Raw genomic sequence first — 22,328 nt, forward strand, 5'->3', positions numbered from 1 at the left:
GTCCGTGATCAGATGGACCCCATTGCTTTTTGACCTCAGTCAAGGATGCCTGATGGTAGTTGTAGGGAGTACATTGTTGAACAAATTGCTCACCCTACTGCTATGAAGCAAAAGAGAGACAGACCCTGGATCAGGGTTCCACAATCCTCCTTGAGAATATACTCCTAATGACTTAAGGACCTCCAACTAAGCTCTACTTCCAAAAGGTTCTATCACTTTCCAATAATGTCATCCTGGGGCACAGTCTTTTAACACGTGGGTCTTTGAGACATATTCAGTATCCAAATTATGGCAGAACCCAATATTATTGAATTGATGTGATATACCATAACTCATTTGAATCCAAGTTCTGACTCCCTTATTGAAGAAAAAAAAAATCCCCATTTCTTATTCTGAAATTATGACCATGAGTATAGTATAAAAATAGTCATATTAAAAAGTTTATAATGCTGCTAGCTTCAATCAAAATCAAATGCATTTGAGCTGTCATAGTAGCATTAATATTAGTATCCACAATGGGCAAATGTTGGTGGATTTTAAGCCCCTCATCTTCTTAAAAACAAAAGGTGCTGCTCAACAGGTATAGTAAAAAGGAGGATATTTTTGTAGGAATTCTTAATGCCACTACCTATCTGCTAGAAACTTATTTATCTTCAGTTCTCTTATTTTATGGGGGAATACCTGTTATGTTGGTGGGCTATAGTGACCCTCCAGTGCTATTGCGTAAACTGGAGTAATCATTACCAGTCACACTAGGGCCTATCCAAGGGCATTCCAGTGGAGATACAGACAGCCAAATGTACGTGGACATTGTTCGTTTGGTCTCTAGGGTGCCTGCATTGTTGCTTTGAATTCAGAATCACCACAGATACTCAGGTACATCCTGCTAGGAAGCATGTGAGTATGAGGTTGAGGAGTGAGTCATCTGGCTGGAAGCACCTTGCCATTATCCATCCCAAATGTCGCAGTTCCTATTTGTGGTAGTTTGGGGAGTCAACAGTGCTATCTGACAATCCAAGATCTTTGTGGGCCTACTGCCTTCAATACTCACCAGAAATTAGGTAGTGCCTGATGAATGTCCTAAAGGACTATACTTTTAATTATTTAGTATGTCATTTTGGGGATAGAAAGGAATTTGAAAGTTAGAGAAAGAAGCTATTTACCAGCAATTGAATATTTTAACAAAGGGTGTCATTATACCTCTGTCCCAAGCTAAATACTCTGTTTATATTCAGACTCATATCAAATGCAAGTAACGATGGTTTTCTTTTCCCTTAGCAATATTTAACTTATTTGCTTTTCTAATACTTAATTATCCATTCTATTTTAGTCACTTATCTCTTTTTAGGTTAATATCATATTATTTTTATTTCAATGCAATTGTAAAATATCTGAATTCCAATAGGCTATTATTTAGTTTGTTTTTTAAATGGATGGACATTTTTCTTTAGTATTATAAATATACAAATAAATTTCTTATATTCCTATAAAAATCAATTAGAACTTTTTAGGAATATAAGAAATTTATAAAGTTTGGAAATTTTAAAAATTCAGTTAGAATTTGTGTGTGCCCGCATGTGTGTGTGTGCGCATGTATGTGTGCTGGGAATTGAAACCAGAGGTGCATTATCACTGAGCTATACCCCCAACCTTTTCTAATTTTCATTTTAAGACAGAGTCTCACTGATTCACTTAGAGCCTTGCTAAATTGCTGACTCTGGCCTGGAACTTTCAATCCTTCTGCCTCAGGCTTCTGAGTCACTGGGATTATAGATATGTGCCACTGCACCTGGCTAGAATTTCATTACTGTTTCTTTAAATTCACAGATCGTTGTAAAGCTATGGTCATTTTGTTTAGTATTGTGCTCTCTGAACCATGAACATGATCTATCCCCTACACTTTTAGAATGTTTCTTTCCTATGTAATAACTATAAATTTTTATCCATAAAAATTTAAAGTATATTTTCTTTATTACTCTCTCATGCTTTTCCTTATTACTCTCTTATGCTTTTTGATATTTTAAATTTATATTATATTTTCAGCATGTTGTTTGTAGAATGGGGGAAATTATAGAACGCTTAATGAAAATTTTACTAAATTATAACATGCAAATGAAAAATGTATATAAATCATAAATTTAGTTATCACAAGATGAACACAAATGAGTAAATTCCATCTGCATCAAGAAATAACAGTCAGGCAGGGGATATAGCTCAGTTGGTAGAGTGCTTGCCTTATAAGCACAAGGCCCTGTGTTCAATCCCCAGCACCACAAAAAAAGTTTTCCATTGCTTTCTACTCAGCATTGTTTTCTTTCTCTACTAAAAGATAATTACTTTTCAGGTTTCTAGCACCAAAGATTTATTTTATCTCATATTAAATTTATATGATTGGAATTCATTAGTCTTTTATGTCTGGCCTCTTTTGCTTAAAATTATGCTTTTGATATTCGTTTTTCTGTATATAATAACTTATTTTCATGGTTTTGTGTTCTTCCAATGTGTGCATTATTATTTGTTAATTTGTCTATATTAATGTACCTTGGAAGTATTTCTAATTTGGGGTTATTACCAGTAATGTTGCCATATATGTTTTTGTGCAATATGTTGGTGCACATATGCTTGTATTTTTATTGAGTCAATACTTAGGAATAGAAATGGTGGCTCCTAGGAGATGTGCATGTATGTTTGTCAGCGATGCATGGCATGGGAGTTCCTGTTGTTGAATAGCAAAACCTGAGCCATTAGGTAAAGTTCATAGGTCTAGTTGCTACATACCCTTCAGTTTTAGTTAGTTTTTATTTTTTGTCAAGTGACCAAAAGACTTAACAAGAAAATTTAGAAAAGGAAAAGTTTTGGGAATCATGGGTTTCAAGTTCTTGGTCCATGGTAGGCTGACTCCATAGCTCTGGACTGTAGATGAGGCAGAATATAATGGCCGAGGGAATGGAGGAAAAAAGCAGCAAGTTCTGCTCACCAGGAGCAAAATATAAACCTAAAAGGCATGCCACTAGGGACCCACCTCCTCTAGCCACTCCCTGCCTGATACATTTACCACCCAACCTAATCCAATGATTGGGTTCCAATGCTCAGAATCCAACCATTCTACCTCTGAACAATTCTTGCATTATCTCACATGTGGGCTTTTGGGGGGTACCTCCCATTCAAAACAACACCATCTCTGCCAGTAGGCAAAGCATATGCCATTTCCACTAACCCTTACCCCCAAAACCTAGCACTTTCTTTCCTACATTGAGATTTGATTCTTTGAATGTCTGAGATTAGTTTGTTTTGTTTCATTTTCCATTAATCTTGGTATTGGGCTTCTTTTTAAAACTACACTGTGACACTTATCTGAATAGGAATTCATGAGAGTGCCCACAGGGAGCATTTGACCAAGAATGAATTTAGATAGGAATTACATTTTCATTTTCTTGAAATTTGTCTTTTTGCTTGTTATCTAAAAAACTGCTTCTCCTGTTTATATCTATATTCATTTTTCTTCTTCAAAATCTGAATCAGTCTAGGCCAAATGAACAGAAATAAATTATACAGTAATTTGAACAGGGGAAATTAGAATATAAAGAAAGATTGACGGCAATAGGGGCATGGAGTGATGAGGCACTGATTAACATACTATAAAGAATATAGGCACAGCAAATATATAAAATAATAATAAGCATATAATAGCTGCCACCCCTACAGCTGAGATAGAATTCCCATGGAAAAGTTCTCCCCAACTCCAGAAATGAGATCCAGGCTTTGTTGGAGAGGGCCAAACTGTGGCTCATTGAATGGCAGAGAAATTGCTATAGTGCTGGTAGAACTTGCAGGAAATTCACCCTGTAGGCCACCAGGAAAAGGTATTCCCTGGGAGCTGTCTCATCAGAGCTGCTCAGTACTAAATTGTCTATTGGAGCTTCTGGCAGAAGATGCTGATTTTGAGTGATGTGATCTACTGTGAATTACAAGAGCCAGTCACTGGGGGAACTCTGTGTTCTGCAGGAGAGCCTTTGGGGAGGCTGCCAGTGCTGCAGGAGCCTGCCAGGGAGCACACCTGAACCAGGAAGCAGAATCACATACTCCTGCCACATCTCTCCAGCACCCCTGACTGGCAACGCTTAATGTTAAGGGAGCTGAACGACCAACCAACCAACCAACCAAAAATTTGAAAGACAAAGATTTATTTCCACAGAGCAGGAAAAAACAAAAGAATGAATTTGGAGTTGAAAGGTAAAGCCCCTTTTCTGGTTCTTTTGCCTTTTTGCCACCAATAAATAGGACAAAGTTCACTCTCTACTCTTGCAAGTTTTAGCTATCGTATCTTCTCTTCTTGGTCACATAAGGGAAATGACTGTTTTGTTCCACAGTATGAACATGAACTTTCAAAGCATCTAAAGTATAGAAAGAAATCAATGAACATTTTTTTTTCTTTTCACTTAGTGAGTGCTGACTACATCATTGTCCAATTCTGCTCCTCTTTCTATATTCTTTGTATCATCTTTTATTCAGTCATCTAGCTTAGAAACCTAGGGATCCATTTAATTGATTTCTCAAGTAATAATAAGACTATTTCTCATCTTTTGGCTACAAGTCCCCTTGTTATTTTCTTGATTCAGGTCCTTGTCATAGCTTTTCCAGACTATTGTACTTTTCTCCCTGCTGGACTTTCTGTCTTCAGTTTTGCAAGCCTCTGACTTCTCCATAGCATTGTCCCTGTTATCTAATAAAATGCAAATCACATCATGTAGCTGCTTTGCTTAAATCCTCCAGAGGGTATCTTGCTTAAAGCAATGCTTTTCAACTTAGGCTCTTAGGCATCTGTAGGTGAGTACAGTAACCCTCAGGTATTATGAAGAGGAAAGGGAACAGAAAGAGGGCAGGATGTTCGGATTCATATCTTGGTTCCCACTAAGCAGCTTAACTTTCTCTCATTTACATATATTTTGTACGATTTTATTTGCATACTATTTTATTATAAGCAACTATGACAAACTTTCAATCAAACAACTTTGTAAATAATCGAGCTAAGGGATAAATTCTAAATCTTTGATATTGCCTCTACAATTGAAATTTTCCCTATTCTTTAGCCTGATCTGTAATTATTCATATCCTGCCAAGAAAGCAAAAGAAATCAAGTATAGTCATATTCAATTATTCAAAGTTTCTTGAATATGCCACATTTTTAGCTCATTCATTATTCTAAAATATGTTTTGAGTATATACTATGTGCCAGTTACAATTCCAAGTTCTAGGAACATAGTGGTGGTTAAAATAGAAAAAAATGAATTATTGGTATATAGAAGTATATAAAAATGCTATAGAAAGAAGTAGAAAAATCATAGTAGGGAATTTGGGGAATAGAGTTAATTTTAAACATAATGATCAGGGAGAGTCTAACAGAGTTGGTGACATATGAGTTAAATTCCCAAGCTGGAGAATGAAGTAAGCAGTTCAGATATTTGAGGGAACAGCTTTTCTAGACAAAGAACAGGAAATGTCAATTCCCTCATGCATGAGCATGCCTGAAATATTGGAGAAAGCTCATGTGGCTGGAGTATACAGAGGAGGAGCAAGCAAAGAGGGGCAGTAGGTGACATTTATGGACAAATGGTAACCAAACCAGAAAGTCCCAAGTAGGTCATGGTAACACTATGTCTTTTACTCAGGGAACTATGCTGTATGTTTCCTATGGTTGCCATAACAAAGCACCATGAACTGGGTGTATTAAAGCAATGGAAATTTATTCTTTCCCAGTTCTGAAATTCAGATATTCAAAATCAATGTGTCAGTGATGCCATGTTCCCTCTTATGGTTATAAAGGGAAATTCCTTTATTGGTTCTTCCTGGCTTCTGGTGGTGACCACTGATCCTTGGAGCTCCTATTTTGCAGCTGTATCACTACAGTTTCTGTCTGTCATCAGATGGCATTCTCCCCGTATGCCTCTCTTTGCTAATGTGGCACTAGTCACATAGAGTAAGGACTCTTCCTACTCCACTATGGCCTTATCATAACTAATTACAACTGTAAAGACCCCGTCTTCAAAGAAGGTAACTATCTGAGGTTCTTGATGTTAGGATTCCATCATCTTTTTTTTTGTAGATCAATTAACAGTGTTTTCTTTTTTTTTTTTAATTTTGAAGTTACATGATCTGACTTAGATTTTTAAGAGATCTATTTGGCTACTATGTTCAAAGATTAAAAAGAGCCAAACTTAGAAGCTGGGAGACCAATAGGGAGGTGGTGATAGATGATACTTTATACCAAGATGAGAATAATAGAGGTCATGAGAAGTGGTGGAATTTAGATATATTTCTGAGGTAGAGCTCATAGGATTTACTAATAATTTCCAAATAAATTTGAAAGACAAGAGGTACTTACAACACTTTGAACTGAGCAAATTGAAACATGATACAATTGAATTAGAAGGAAAATATTTTTTAAAATTTAGGAGGATAAGATGAAGAGTTTGGTTGGATATAGTAGATCTGAGATTTGTTTTAAACAGCTTGCATGACAAGTCCTAGATTAGATGTAATATTTATGTCCTGTAGAGTTCAGCATATCTCCTGGCATTTTATATTTTAGCAAAATAATAGTATTGATAATATGTTAGTTCATTTGACTGCCATAACAGATTAATCAAAAACTGGTTGAACTAACCCTTCAAAAATGTAGTCTTTCCCAATTTTAGAGATTAGAAGTTGACATGGTTGGTTTCTTCTGGAAGTTCTGAGAGAACTCCTTCTATGCCTTTGTTGCTGCTGGAAATCTTTGGCATTCCTTGACTTGTAGAATCATTATCCCAATTCTGCCTGTCTTCATTTCACCTTCTCTGTTTATCCTTTCCCTTTCTCTCTTCTCTCTTCTCCTCATCTCAGGACACCTATTAGATTTAGAGCCCACTCCAAATCCAAAACGATCGCATCTGAAGATCCTTAATTTGCCAAACCCTTCTTTAAATAAGTTTGCACTAGTAGATTCTGAGTAGAACTCCCTTTTTGGAGGGAGTAGGGGGAAACAATCATTCAATCCACTATAAATGGTAAAATCGAAATAAGTCAGGTTTTGGTAGATCTGCACTTTGTGCTTGTAACTTCTGTCATAGAAAGTTTATAGTGTAGGAAGCTTGTAGGGAGTGAATAGAATTCTCACTTTGATAGTTGGCTTAATCTGAGAGGATAGAAATAATTTTTCATTCTTTTTTTTATCTTCCCAGTTGCATATGACCAATATTTCCCTTTCAAGGACTATAGGCAGTGCACTTACTAATAAAACAAAATGTATGTGGTTAATATCAACTAATTCCTTCTGTGGTAATAGGGAAGAATCATTCTGGACCTGCTGTGGTATGATTGTGCCTTAAAGATGAACAAAACTCTAGGCATATAGTGAGTCACATTATAGTTCCCTGGCAAAAATGAACTATGTAGGTATATGTAAAATATTTGTAGGAAATAGGAACAAATATGTTTTGCCATATTGTATACAGAGTGTAGTCTGAATATCTTTGCTATAGTGCTTTATTATTTAATTTATGGTGTAAATCCAAAACATATTCATTACTTTTTTGATATTGCAATAAGCCTTTTAATAGAAGTAAACTCACATAAAGTGTTCAAAAAATTAGGCATTGGACTGATGCTTTTCATGAAAGTTGATAGCAAACATGTATTTAAACAATGTTACATCTTATTTCATTCACTGTATGTGTTTTAGTTAACTCTGTACTCTTCTATTCTAGTCAGCTTTTCTCACTGTGCCAAAAGACCTGACAAGAACAATTAGAGGAAGAAACCTTCATTTGGTTTCTCAGTTTTAGAGGTCTCAGTACATAGATGACCAACTTCATTGCTCTAGACCCAAGATGAGATAGAACTTCATGGCGGAAGAGTGTGAAGGAGGAAAGCAAACCAGGACATGTAAACTAGAAAGCAGAGAGAGAGAGAGAGAGAGAGAGAGAGAGAGAGAGAGTGCGCTTCCCTCCAAAGGATACAATGTATTCTCCAAGGAACACTCGCAGTAATCCACCTCTTCCAGTCACTCCCCATATGCATTTTACCACCCAATTAATCCCTACCACTGAATTAATGCACTGATTAAGTTAAAGTTTTCATAATCCAATCATTTCACTTCTAAACTTTCTTGCTTTGTATTACACATGAACTTTTGAAAGATACCTCACATTTAAACCGTAACAACATGGGTTCCATGAACTGAATTTTATCCTCTCCACATTCATTCCTTGAAACCCTAACTTCCCCACAGGGACCTTTAGTGTGGTCAAGTTAATTAAAGTCATAATGCCAAGGGTCCTAATCCAATGGAGTTAGTGGTCTCATGGGAAGGGCGGATGGACTCTGACCTGCACTTACCTTTCCTGATGTAGGCACTGAGGAAAGGCCATGCAATCGTGAATTTAGACAGCAGTTATCTATAAGCCAGATAGACAGCCCTCACTGGAAACTGACTCTGCTGGCACCCTAATCCTGAACTTTTCATCTTCCAGGACTTGAAAAAATAAATTTTTGTTCTTTAACTCATCTAGGATATGGCATTTTTTATAGCAGCCCAAGTTGACTAAGACAGTGAGCCAAAGTGATTTCACTGACCATGTGAAAATCATAAGACAAAAATCTAGTTCAAACATTTATAGTTATTTTAAAAGATTTTGCCCAGTGATAATGATTTAATGCATGCAGCTGCTGAGGTTATGTTTAATTAATCACTTTCTGAAGCTCAACTTTTCATTTAGATAAAATTACTGTTCTTCTAAAATAATTTTGCTCATTTTGGATTTTGAATTTTCTTATGTACATATAAAAAGTGAAGTTATAGCTCCATTAACAGAAGTACTTCATAGTTATGTGATACTAATTTTATATCAATGCCATCACATGTTAAAAATAGAAAAACTGTTAACTTTAATAATGGGTTGAATTTTTAACCCATTCATTTACTAAAAGTAAAACCTTTGGACAAAATAATAAAAACTTAGAAAAAGAAAAAGTATCTGACAAAACTGGGATTACTATTGATTATAAATTCAATTAAGTGGTTTAATACTTAAGATAAAAATGAACATAATGTTAAGAAATAAATTGTGTTGCAGGGAAGCTATGAGGTAGAGATAAATATTTATTAAATTAAAAAATGTGGACTTGGATATGGTATACAAAAAATTTGTAGTGCCACTCAATTTACCAATTAAAATATAAGATAAATTTCTTTCTCCCCTCCTAATATACATACACACACTATATATTACACTGCAAGAATAACTATAGTTCAATTGCTTTTACTTTCAAAGCTGATATTAATGACAAATCAAAGAAAAAACAGAAACTGTTAAATATAGCAGCGCTCCCTCTTTTTGATTCCCATTTGGAAATATTTGAGCCTTTGCAGAATCATTTTTAAGTAAACATATCTATCTTTTAATAGTACTGCATGGCTTTGTAAAGGAATATTTCAAATTTTATATGTATTTTTAAAGTTTGTTGTAAGCACTGCTTTTACCCTTAGAAGTCCCAGTTCAGGCAATAACTTATGTGAACACTGTCACATTAGATAACTCATTGTACAATCCAAGGAAGCAGGTGGGAAGGTTAGCAGAGAGTGTTCTGGGTTATATTCTCACCTTGGAGGTTGATAGTATACAGATGGAATCTTAAATCATAAAATACAACTTTTCCTTCATTCTAAAAGAATAAAAAATCTTCTATATGCCAAATCATAATCCTTGTTAAAGTAGATATTAAAAATACCTTCAATACAAATTCCCTAATACTTGTTTTAGGGAGTTTTGTGCATTATACAGTCTTGTTTCTCCATAGCAGAATACTGCCTAACAGAGACTAATAGGGCTGTGAACACAGACACAAATATCTGGTACAAGAAAATTATGAACTTATTCATTTGAGATCTTTTAATACTTAATTGGGATGGATTTCCATTAGGAGTAGCAGTTGCTCTTTATTTTTGAATGCATCCTCCCAGAAATTTAGAATGGCTCTTAATAGTATTTACCAAAATTCTGTATGTCATTCAAGAAAAAGGCTGAACATAAAAGAAGTTTAAAACCACTTTTCCAAACTTTTTTAGTGGACAAAACAAAACAAAAACAAAAACAAAAAAAAAAGAAATCCTCTCTCTGATTGTTCTGCTAGACACTCAAAAGCAAATATTAAAAGTGCAGTTTCCTACCTCTCCTAATTAATCCCCAGATCTTACTTTCTCTACTTTCTACCTCAACTTAAGAATGATGTTTTCAATGTACTTAGTTTTAAAATATTAGAATCACTTCAGATTCTTTATTTTTATTTGCTCATTTATTCAATATTAGGGATTGAACCCAGGGGTGCACTGAGCCGTATTCCCGCCGCCCGCCCCCCTTTTTTTTTAAATTTTGTGACAGGATCTCCCTAAGTTGCTTTAGGCCTTGCTAAGTTTCATGATCCTTACTGACATACCTCTGTAATACATCTTATATTCAGTCTTTCACTCTGTCTAGTACATGTTGACCTCCATTCACTTTACTAAATGATTAAAATATTTTTCTAACAAGTGTCTCTACTTCTGTTCTATCCATTTTCTAAACCTCCCTCCATAGTCCTATATCAAATTAATCTTTCCAGAGAAGATTCTTAAGCATGGCACTTCTTTGCCCAGTTACACTTGTTGTTTTCTCTTTGATTTGCAATATACTTTGGCAAAGTTACATTTTGCCTTTCTATATTACACTATGTTAAAAAAAAAAGGAACAATTCCCTCGTTCACCCATATAATATGCATTTTCTCTCCTAAATTCTACTACTGAAATTATTTCTTCCATCTGATTTTTCTTTCTCTTTTGCCTATTCAAATATATGTAGTTCAAATGCTATCTGATCCAATGTATAAACTTGAACTATGTGAATTATTTTTGTATTTTGCTTTTTATTCTGAAAACAACATATACACAGTTTATACATTTTAAATCATCATTATATTTGCCTTAGATACTTTTCCATTATCATTTTTGGTGATTACATTCATAACTCTAAAGAACATATTTTGATATAATATGGGATTTTAAAATCAAGATTAAAAAAGCAAATTGAAGGATTTTAGAAGTTTACCTTCCAAAATACATGTGTTAACACAAGTCTTCCTTGATGCTCACTTTCTTTACCAAAAAGTTGTCTCTCCACAATAGCTTTCTGATTTTTACAGGCCATTAGTCACTCTATTTCGGATCCAGTTCAACAGGGCTTAGCCCACTTTTCTTAATGCTTCTATTTCTTTTCCTCCTATTACTTTACTCCAGGTTTGATGAGACAAACTTCTCTAGATTCCCTGCAGAAAGAGTTAATAAAGTCAACTTTTAGCAAGATCATATATTTCAAAGACTTTGTGACACAGAGGATGAGTTTTAACCACTTGTAATTATGGTCTCACTCAGGTCCACATTTCAGTATTGCACCTCCTACCTAGCTCTTGGTTTGCCATTTCCCAGTGGGAATACCCTTAGACATGTCTGTGCATTTCAGACTGTGGTTATAAACATCTTGCAGGGCTGAGAAAGGCAAGGTGTGTCCTTCTTCATACAAGTTATACCTCCAGCAACCTCATTTTCTGTTTTCAGATTTACTATCCTAAGATAAATGACAAATCCAGGTATCTTACTAGAAAGATCTGAAATGCCATCTTACTTTACAAAGCCTTTAAAGTTATAGCTTAATAAGCACACATCATGTCCATGATTTCTAAAAATATATTGTTAAACTGTCAATAATAATATACGTAGGGTGGCAGTGGTATAGTCTATATAAAGCTTTTTACAGTGATCATACTCTTTCATTTGCTAAACTTACTCAAGCAAATGTTGAATATTAACACTAGAGTTCTTTTGATTACCACTCATCCAGGATGTAGTAAACACATACCCACCCTGCATACATGCAGATAAACAAATGATAGCCCTGGACACACACATGTATACACACATGCACCAGCAATCACAGACACTCACATATACAACTTTCATAACAAAAAGGTCATAATGAACAATTGTGTTAGAGATTAAATCCCTATTTCAAAAGGAAACTTTTCACTAGGTAAACTGTGATCTGTAAAATGAAACTTTTTTTTTCTCTTAAGTGACCATATAATAGAGAAAATGTAGGTCTCTTGGCTTCATAGCACTTTAAATGCTTCCAAAACTGGATGAGGTCATTGCTTCCTTCTGCATAAATTATAAAAGAGAAAGCTGTTTAACTATTGAAATCATTTACATTTTTTGGTTCTCTGTTTTGTAACTTTCTTGTTATGGTTTTAGAGTCCTGAGGACTAAAACTTAGCCAAAGTTCTAGCTCAAAAGACCAAGTTCTTCCTTCATCATTTAGGAACTCAGCAAAAAGAAAGTTTCCCATTGTCAGAGTTGAGAAAGGCAGCTCCATTTTGAGTATTACCTGAGCCTCTCCTTTGTTGTCCAGGTGCTGACCCCAGGTGGTTGGTGCCAGAGGGCTGCAGAAGAGCTACTTCTTTCTATTTTTTTCTTTTTCTATGACAAAACATTAAAGTTTTATAATAAGACATGGCATTCCAAAATGAGATGACGCTTCAAAATACATAATTGACTAAGGAAATACATAATGAAATATCCCATGTCTCTTGTACCTCTCACTCAGATCAAGTTTAAAAGCAAATAAGCCAGATGTGTGTGAAGAAAGGATTTAGTTTAAAAATTTCTTTAAGAGAAAATTAATTTAGTATTTTCCAAAGTTGGCTGCAATAATATGTGCCTTCCCAAATGCCCCTTTAGAACTGTTGATATGGTTTAGATATAAGGTGTCCTCCAAAAGCTCATGTGTGACACAAGGCAAGAAAATGTGGAGCCGAAATAATTGGGTTAGAGATCCTTAACCTAACCAGTGCATTAATCCACTGATAGGGTGGTAACTGTAGGCAGGTAGGGAGTAGCTGGAGGAGCTGAGTTTCTGGGGGCGTGCCTTTAGTGTATATATTTTGTGAGCTGAGTTGAGGCTCACTCTCTTTCTTATTCTGCTCTGGTGGCCATTTTCTGAGTCGTTTTCCTCTACCACACTCTTCTGCCATGAAGTTCTGCCTCAGCCGGCACCCAGAGTAATGAAGCCAGTTGTCTAGGAAACTGTGAGCCCCCAAATAAACTTTCTCTCCTCTAAAGTTGTTCTTGTCAAGTCTTTTGGTCACAGCAATGAAAAAACTGACTAGGAGAATCATGTTGTTCCCAGTTCAAGGAGTTAAATTCTCTTTCTTTGAATTTGTGTAATACTGTGCTTTACTTCTAACAAATAGAAAGCTGCAGAAATGATACTGTGAGTTTTCTGACTCTTTGCCATAAAAAGTAGAAAAGTTTGTTATCTGGAACACTCATTTTGGAGTCCAAACCAACATATATAAATTCCAACTACCTAGGAGCCACCAGAAAAGGTCAAATTATTTCCATTCAAAAGTTTCAGCTGTGGCTCCAGTTAATAGCCAGTATCAACTGACAGAAAGATGATCAGAAACACTTCCCGAGATGCCATACTACAATGATCAAGTCACCTCCTAACCTCAGGCCCCAGATATCATGGAATAGAGAAAAGCCTTCCTCAGAGTGCTGTCTGAATTTCTGACTTTCAGAATGTGTGAGCACAGTAAAATTAAATATTATACCATTAAACTTTAAAATGGTTTGTCACACAGCTACAGCAACCAGAAAAGAACACTACACTGTAAATGTAAATGTCTGGAAGGAAGCGAGTGCCTGAAGATTCACCTGAAACCTAAGCGTGCCTAAAGTATACAAAGCAACTGCTACAGCAGAGCAGAGCAGGAGGGCAGTTCAAGAGGGATGCAATAGGCAATGAACCTTCCCACCAAGGACAAGAAACACACACCATTTCCTATGGACCAGAGCTAGGCTAAGTGGAAGAGATAACTGGCATAGGGCTTTTTTTATGTCCTATCAAAGACAGCTGGGAGGGTGAGGGAACTCTACTGTGGACGTCTGAGTGTGAACCTGAGATAAAGTGTTAGCCAAAGAAGAGGTATCAGGCACATCAAGGAATCTCTGGCTACAGGAACACAGCAAGAGACTTCTGAAGAGCCTTGGAAGTTGTCCAGCATAGAAGGAGTTTTAAATATCTGCAAGGCCCAGAGAGTTATGAGCCAGCTTACAACAGAACAGACCAAGATACTTCCTTTCCTCTCTTCCCGCCTCCAAAATTGTAGTGATAGCTAGGAATATCAGAGAAAAAAAAGCAAAAAGCAACCAAAAAAAAAGACATATATACAACAAGGGAATGTGATCTAGTAGGAATGCACATTGAACCATAATAACAAGATGACAGACAAAGTGTGTGGTACCAGACACAGATGAGCATGGAGAATCCTCTTATAATTTCCACCTGACTTTTCTCAGTTAAATATTTGGTAGGATCAACAAGATTGAGGGAAGAGAAGAGCATACAGGTTCAAACAGAAAGAGAAAGTTATTAAGTAGTCAATGTACCTGTATTAAAATAAAAATTTTAGATGAGCAAATATAATACCTATTTTGATTGCTCATGCTGTGCTAGGATCTTAGTTTATATTCTGCTGCTATAACAAAATACTACTATCTGGGTGAATTATATACAACTTAAGCTTATCTGACTGACTGTCTTGGAGCCTTGGAGGTCAAGATCATGTCTCTGGCATCTAGCAAGGGTCTTCTTGTTCTGTGAAAACATGGTAAAGGGCAGAGTACAGCAAGGCAACCCCCCAGTGAGATAGACAGAAGGAGGGGTAAGAGAAAGCTGGAGATCCAAACTCACTTTTATAGCAAAGTCACTTCTGTGATGACCAAGAGTATGATCTTAATCCATTCACCAGCATGGCACCCTCATGGTCTAAAAATTCCTTAAAAGTCACACCTCCCACACTGTCACAGTAAGAATTACATTCCAACCTGAGTTTGGAGGGGATATTCAAACCACAGCAGATATTTCAGATTTTTTGAAAAATTCATTTTGTTATTTATTTGAAAAGAATACATGTCCTTCCTCCCAATTCTTACACATATTCTGGCACATTAACAATTGAGAAAAATAAACACCATCAAATAGGAACATGTTCAAACTTGCATTCCCCCTCTCAGTATGAATTACAATGTAATCTTAAACAGTATATATAATATTTAGCATTCTGCATATTCTTAATTTTCCAGTTTTTCTTTTTAAATGACTTAATTTATTCACTAAAGCCTATAATTTGCTGATTATTTATAGTCACAGAGGCCATTAAGCCTTGCTGAATAAATGGCAAATAACAACACCATGAAAATAATCCTTTAATATCACTTTATGAATATGTATGGTATTATTGTAATACTAATTTCTCAGAACTTCCTTATAAACAGGATAATACAAATGAAAAGAGCAGTAGGTACTCCAATCATATTGATTCTGTATATAATACACATGAATAATTTATATGCAAATTCTAAAAAAAGTTTGAGGCTATCTATTGAATTTATAATTTAAAATAAGATCTCTTGGCTATGAGGTAATAAAAGGGGGAGACACAGTATTAGGTAAGCAATATCAACGGAACATTCATCTTCTCGTCTAGTTTTCAGATAAGTCAAATAATATTTAAAGAGCAATAACAAGGACAAATCCACTACCTACTGAATTTTACTCTTAAATTTGGATGTAAACTAACTAGGCATTTTATTTTTAGATTTGTCTTTGTCTTTGTTATAAATCTCAACCATATTGAGAGCTTTAAAAATGTTTTTGTTGTTAAAGGTATTCCATCTAGACAAAGTAGGATGCAACGTGAGAGCTGATAGTCACAATTTTCTTTTACAATATTTTAAAAAATAGCTGATAATTATAATTATTAGACTTTGTTTATTATTAATTCTGGTTGTGAATGCCCTCAATTTGAATAGTGACAGTATGATTTTAAATTATCCCTAAAGTATCATTTAACAATTTATATTGCCCAACTCTAGTAGATAGAACTATTTACAGGAGACAACGCTAAATCATTGCTATCTACCTTTAGTTGTTTTTGCATTGATTATTTAAAGTACATATATTTTGATAGGAACAGATGGTGATATCTTACTAACAATTAAATAGAGGAATATCCTCCATGAAAGAGTCTTGCCCTCCAGGTTAGTGGACATTTGAATCATTTACACACTTGAATTTTTATGAAGAATGTTACTCTGTACATTTACATACACATTTTTTGTGGACATATGTATTTGTTACTCATGAGTGTATAAATAAGAGTGAAATTGCTGGATCACAGTAAAACTTCATGTTTGATCTTTTCTGGAAATGCTTGACAATTTTCCATGGCAGCTGCAACACTTTACTTTATCATCAATGGCATGAAGGGGTTTCAATTTCTCCACATCCTCACTAACATTTGTTATTGTACATCTTTTTTAAAATAATGATCCTAGTGAGTGTGAAGTGATTTTTCATTGTGGTTTAATTTTCAGTTCCCTAATGAAAAATGTTGCTGAGCCGTCTTTCATGTGCATATTGCCTATTTGTACATTTTATTTAATGAGATATCTATTCAGATAATTTGCTCATTTTAATTTGGTTATTTGTCTTTTAATTATTGAGCTGTACAATGTCTTTAATATATTTTTCCTACTAGATCTTTATATGTGACTTGAAAATACTTTTTCCCATTTATGTGTTCTTTTCACTCTTGATAGTCATGATGTACAAAAGTATTTAATTTTCTTGACTAACATAACCTTTGTTTCTGTGTTCTTGGTGTGACATATAAGAAAGTGTTGCCAAACCCTAAGTGGCAAAGATTTACACCTTTGTTTTCTTCTAGGATTTTCATAAATAACTCTCTCATATTTAAGTCTTTGATCTACTGAGAGATAAGTTTTATATTTGATACAAAATAGACATCCAACTTTATTCATATAAATATCCAAATTATCTTACACCACCTGTACAAATTATTCTCTCCCTATTAAATGGTCTCTTCATCTTTATCATAAATCAATTAACCATAAATGTTGGGTTTTATTTCTAATTTTTTAATTCAATTCCATTAATCTAGTTATCTATCCTAATATTAGGATAGCACTATCTTAATTGCTAGATCTTTGTTGTAAATATTTAAATTAGGACCTGTGGCCCTGCCAACTTTTTCCTCTTTTTCAAGATTATTTTGCCTGCTCTAACTTGATACATTTCATATGACTTAATTAAAGAATTTGTTTCTTTAATAAAAGGGCCATTAATATTTGAGACTTACAATCATCCCAGAGTACCTGAAAAATTGATTCCTAGAACCCCAGTGGATATGTAACTCTGGATGCTCAAATTCCTTATGTAAAATGGCATAATATTTGCATATTACCTATGCATGTCCTCCTCTATATTTTAAATAATATTCAGATTGCTTAAGTGTGTGTGTGTGTGTGTGTGTGTGTGTGTGTGTGTATGTGTTTAACATAATGTAAATGATATGTAAATGGTTATATTGATTGTTTAGGGGATAATGATAAGGAAAATGTCTGTATGTGTTCAGTACAGATGCAATTATTGTAGGCCTACCTAGTAGTTCATGGACAAGGCATGAGGTCAGCAAGGCTCAACCAGTGCTAGGAGAAACTGAAGGTCCGTGAAACGGAGATAGGCAATAACATCACATCATCCATGTGAATTCAGCATAGTGTTAGGCATGTGGCAAATCAAATTTTGTTCTTTGGAACTTTCTGAAATTTTAAAAACCTATTTTACTCACAGTTGTTTGAATCTATCAATGTGAAAAACATAAATATGGAAGGCTGACCATATAAGGGGGAATATAGTCATGTGCCACATACTGATATTTAGGTTAATAATGGACCATATATAAATGATAGTCCCATAAGATGATATCACCTAGTGGTGTTGGGGTCATTTAAGCTTGTGTAAGGTACTCTGTGATGTTTTCCCAACAACAAAATTGCTTCATAATGCACTTCTCAGAATCTATACCTATCACTAAGTGGCACGTGATACATACATACCTTAATATAATTGATACACATTGAATATCTGGTAGGCATCTCAGATCATTGCAGAAACAGAGCACAATTCCTATGCCCCCCCTCCCAAAAATGTCCTCCCAGTCTTTCCCATCTTGATAAATGACACAGTGATATCATTTATTTTTAACTGTAAACTATCCATAGTCCATTATTTCTCTTTATTCAGTTTGCTCTTCATTAGCAAATAAATCTTCTTCAAAAATATATATACATAAATATGATAAACATTTATAAACACTTTATATAAATATAAAATTATATGTACTTTAAACACATCATGTATTTTTTTGGTATTATAATTTCCCTTAATCCAGACTCCAATATTTCTGCCTCTAGTAGTACAATATTTATAATAGTTTTTTTTTTTTTTTTTTAATCTGAAGTACTGGGGATTGAACCCAGGGCCTTGTGCTTGCAAGACAAGCACTCTACCAATTGACCTATCTCCCCAGCCCTATAATAGTTTTTAACTGCTCACTCTTAGACTAATTTTGTCACCCTGTGATACAGTCACTTATTATTATTCTAAAAAGTCTTTTAAAATAGAAACCAAGCCATGCCAAGTCACAGTCTTGCTTTGAACTGTCCATGTCTTTCCATTGTACTTGGACTACGTTTGGTTAGAATCCTGACACATACACACCTGTTGACTTCATGTCTCCCTGGTTTCCTGTGTTCTAGTCTTATTAACCTTCTTGCTCTTTTCTAAGCATATACGGGCAGACTATTATAACATTCTTTCCCTCATCCTGAAGCATTCATTTCTTCCTTACATCCAGCATGGCAGGTGGATTCTTGTCATTGAGCTCTGAGATCATTTGTCACTTATGAAATTTCTTTATTACCTTAAGGAGCCGATTCCCATCATAATGCTGTCTATCCCATCAGTTAGTTTAGCTTTATTTATATAACTTGTCCATAGCTAAAATAGTGTCATTTGTTACTGTACTAAATTTTAATCTATGTTCCTCCCTTTATTTTGCTAGGTTCTAGAGTGCAGGGAACTTGACTTTCTTGCTCTCTGCTCTACCCAGGTACCTGGAGCTGTGGAATGAACACTGTCTTGGTATTGCTGTCAAGTAACTGACTTTTACAAACCACCGTAACCAGTTCTAGTGTATGACTTTCCTAGAGGTTAGGTCATGATCAGTACAGAATTCAAGAGAGGCACTTGTCACTTTAAAATATTGACTTAGAGTTGAACTTTTCATTTTTTTTTCAAATGAGGATGTCTGATGAGATTAAGATCCTTTCTATTCTGTGTCAATAATAGAAGGAAAGATATACTGAGGACTGGAGTGTACAAGCATTGCTTCAGAGTGCAAAGGAGTAAATCCCAAATATATATAAATATTTGGAGCACTATATTTACCTCTTGTTTAAAACATTTTTTGATGGCCTCTATTTTAAACTTCCCAATACCCATTACATTGATTCCCATTAATCCAAACACTTATGTTGAAAATTTTTTCTCACCATCTGGAAATAATAAAATAATATCTTTTTCTCACTCTATTTATAATATGAATTCTAGATAGATTCAATTGAAGCCTAACTATGAAAACCAAACATTAGTGTTTTAAAACATATACAGAGGTAGTTTTTATATAGCAAAAAGAAACTACACATTTATTTGCCTTAAAATAAAAAACAAAGCTATGTATGAGAAAACCTACTAGAAAAGTAAAGCATAAGCAACAGACTGATAGAAGACATTTTAAACGTGAAACCAAATAGAAGTATTACTCATAATGTAAAAATAACTCCTTAAAATAAGTTACATACCACCCCCAGCCACAAAGGTCCAAAAGATATTTATAGGAACACTCAACATTTAATCATATGGGAAATCTGCAATTATCTGAAATCACTTGTAATCACAGGAAAATGCAATTAAAAAAAAAAAAAAAACAACCATGAGCTACTATTTCACACTTAACAGATTGGAAGAAAGTTATAGTACTAATGTGTCTCTAGAATATGGGAATTACTCATTGTGGATTATATGGTAGAATAATCTTTTTGTATAGCAATCTGACAATAGCTAGAAGAGTTGGACATGTATTTCTATAACTGCCCAGAAAAACTACTTCTAGAAATATTAGTTCAAGGAAATCTCAAAAATATGTATAAGAAAAACTCTCAGAGATGTTATTATATTTAGTACAATTAAAAAACAGATAAATCCCCATCAAAAGAAAACAGATGAATAACTGCTTATTTATATGATACAAAATGGTACTGCATTTAGAATAGTGAACTATAGCTGTAAGACTCTTGATGGAAAATTTAGAAGTATACCACTTAGTGATGAAAGCACATTTCCAAATAATATAAATGATGTATGATTTTGTAAAAGTTAGCAATCATTTAAAATTAAAAAAATAAGACTACATAGTGTTTAGAAATATGAACATGAGTAATAAAATATGAAAACATGGGAAGAATTTCAACCAATTCAAGATAGTAACTATTTTTAGAGTGTGTTGTGGGAGGGAGTACTATATTACTATTTAAATTTTTTTTTAAATTCTAAAGCATATGTGATAAAGATTAATATTTGTTACATTTTAGCAGGAATATACATTTGTTAAATTAAAATTTTATTTTCTTTTTTTACTATTTTTTTTATTTTTACAGTCTGCATTTTGATTCATTATACATAAATGGGGTACATCTTTTCACTTCTATGGTTGTGCATGATGTAGATTCATACCATTCGTGTAATCATACATCTACATAGGGTAATGATGTTTGTCTCATTCCACCATTTTTCATACCTCCATTCCCTTATTTTCTACATATTCAATAATTGCATATATTAGTTTCCTATACAGACTGTAATAAGTTATCACAAGCTTGGTTGCTCAAAACCACAGATATTTATTATTTCACATTCTGTAAGCCTGGAGTCCAAAAACAATATCATGAAGCCCAAATTCCTGTGTTTTCAGGACAGCAATCTCTGGGAAGGTGAGAGGGAAGCACTGGATGGTTCTTTATTTCTGCCTGCTCCTTTGGCCACCTGCATTCCTTTGTAGTCACATCACTGCCCTCTGCCTGTGTTCTCCCTACACCTCTCTGTTTTCCTCTTCCTCTTTTATGGAGATATTCATGATGGCATTTAGGCCCAAACCAGACAATCCAGGATAATTTCCCATTAATAGTCTCATCTTAATTGCATCTTCAAAAGTTTTACTGTGTAAGGCGTTATACACATTTTCCAGGGATTGGAACCTGAAATCTTTGGGGACTGCCATTCAGTCCACTACATTTAAAAACAAATACAAGGGAAAGAAACTTAACCAAACAACTGTACTTCCTTTCTTCTTTGTTTTTATTGCTTCATTCCTGTTTTTTGCAAATATTTATACAAGAACCTATTGTAAAATAGATACTCTTTAAATTTGGGTATATAATTGAATGAGGATAAAATAATAGATAGTAAAATGACCAGGTAGTCAGGATAATGGGTCCCATTCAACCACCCCTGGAGGCTAATGTAAAAATATTAATGAGCACCATCAAGATCTATTTCAAATGTAAAAGACCTGGGGCTCACCTGTGGGAACACATCCAGCCAACTTCTTTGTCCCAGAGATGGAAAAGGAAAGGTGGGGGTGAACCCACACAGAAGTTATAGGAAGAAAGACAGGTCACAGAAAGGAGGATGGAAGTGAACCTGGATGGTAGCCAGGATGCCTTTTTCAATACCGACTTGTATATATCTTTTGTTCCATGCTCTTCCCAGAACCATATAGAAGCTCCTAAACTGACACACCAAAATAGGTTTTCCTATCAGGCCCCCTCCAGCATGGTGGGAGTTCTATTTCTTCTTGCTTAAATAAATCCTACTCCATTTAATCTTCCCTTCTGTGATTGTCTGTGGATTTTATTGTTCAAAATTTGTGAGACAAGAACCCAGAGGAATTGGCAAAACCAGGAATCTAATCTCATCTCAAAACTCCAGTTTCATAATAATGAATAATTATTATAATCATAATACAATTATATTATATATGATATATAATATATATTATAATAATAATTATTATTAATAATATGTAATAGTTGGGTTAGGGATATAACTCAGTTGGTAGAGTGCTTGTGTCACAAGCACAAGGCCCTGGGTTCAATCCCCAGCACTGCCAAAAAATAAATAAATAAATAAATAAAAATATATATATATGTATATTATATATAATAGTAACAAAACAAGATACTTGACTGAAGTAAAATTCTACTGCAGTAAAA

This window comes from Sciurus carolinensis, chromosome 1 (assembly GCF_902686445.1).
Source record: "Sciurus carolinensis chromosome 1, mSciCar1.2, whole genome shotgun sequence".
NCBI classification, from domain to species: Eukaryota; Metazoa; Chordata; class Mammalia; order Rodentia; family Sciuridae; genus Sciurus; species Sciurus carolinensis.